The following is a 1,453-nucleotide window of genomic DNA, read 5'->3' as shown; positions in this document are numbered from 1 at the left end:
GGGGTGGCGGGACAGAGAGCTATGTTTGCAAGCAAACCCTCAAGGACTGAGGCAGCTCCCAGAGCTGTGTCCTTCAGACAAAGGACCCCGTTCTCACGGGCAGCTCCCCGCAACTCCCCCTTTCTTTTTATATAGGCGCACGCTTATGTTCCTTTAACCGCAGACCATTTCCATAGATGGAAGCCTTTATGATCCATAGATCATCAATCAGTTTTTTAATTAAACAAGGTGCAAGAAATAAAACAGTTTTATTAGTGTATATGGGAATGGACTGACCCTCCCAGCCCACAGGTTGGAGAAGGGGAGGGTCAGGAAAATAAGCCCAGTAAGCATTTGAATATTCTTCAGAGTGTGCAGTGTTAATCTGATTTAAGATAATTAATAAGGTTATCAGGAAGCTTAAAGGCGATATCGGATCGCCCTGCACCACAACACGATTCTGTGCCTCTCGCATCAATGCCTGAAGTTGTTGCCGAGATGGTAATTCATCATGCTCTTGAATTGTCAATCTCCTCATCTGATTTGCTAGAGACTGTCTCCGCCGTGCGTACCAACCTTTCCGGCAGCCAGCGCGGCGCTTCGGCATCCTGTGGGAAAACACAAACATGCCCTCGTCCCCAGATTAGTACTGGATCTGGTCCATACCATTTTCCCACAAGTGGGTCTTTCCAAAAGACTTTAGGTCTTATTGTTTGTGCATCAAAGTTCCAAAATCGCTGTGCTGCTGAACGGCCACTTATATCCAATTGTAAAAAATTTAGAACAAATAAAGCATGGTTTAGAGAGTTGGAGGGGGTATTGGGATACAATTCCCCCTTCTTTAGTTTTTGCAATTGATGTTTGAGAGTTTGATGTGCCCGTTCAATAATTCCTTGACCTTGAGGATTATAAGGGATACCTGTTTTATGTGAGATAGACAATTGCATACAAAATAATTGAAAATTTTTTCCAGTGTATCCTGGACCATTGTCTGTTTTTATGGTTTTAGGGGTTCCCATAACAGCAAAACATTTAATGCAATGAGCTATACAATGTTTGCTAGCTTCTCCGGATTGTAGAGAGGCATGTAAAAAGCCAGAGAAGGTGTCAATAGTAACATGAACAAATTTTTGTTTACCAAATTCAGGAATATGGGTAACATCCATTTGCCATATATCGTTTGGCAACAATCCTCGAGGATTAACTCCATAGTGGGGGACGCTAAAAAATTGAGGACATGTTTGACATTGCTTAAAAATCTGTCTGGCAGCTTCTCGAGTAATGCCAAATTGAAGTCTTAAGCTATTGCTGTTTTGATGGTGTAAGCTGTGGGAAGTTTTTGCCATTTGTTCCAGTGAAGGAAATATCATACGTGTAGCTTCATCAGCCAAAGCATTGCCTCGTGCTAAAGGTCCAGGAAGTCCAGAGTGAGCACGAATATGACCAAAATAGCATTTATTAACTCTGGAGCAAA

The 1,453-nt window shown here is 42.4% G+C and overlaps 1 pseudogene; it reads right to left on the bottom strand.

The window, feature by feature from the left end:
- LOC104983817 overlaps positions 1-1,453 on the bottom strand; it is a 10,582-nt pseudogene that overhangs the window by 4,975 nt on the left and 4,154 nt on the right.

Source organism: Bison bison, unplaced genomic scaffold (assembly GCF_000754665.1).
Source record: "Bison bison bison isolate TAMUID 2011002044 unplaced genomic scaffold, Bison_UMD1.0 scf7180017863415, whole genome shotgun sequence".
NCBI classification, from domain to species: domain Eukaryota; kingdom Metazoa; phylum Chordata; class Mammalia; order Artiodactyla; family Bovidae; genus Bison; species Bison bison.
This window is presented reverse-complemented; position numbering and strand designations above follow the sequence as displayed.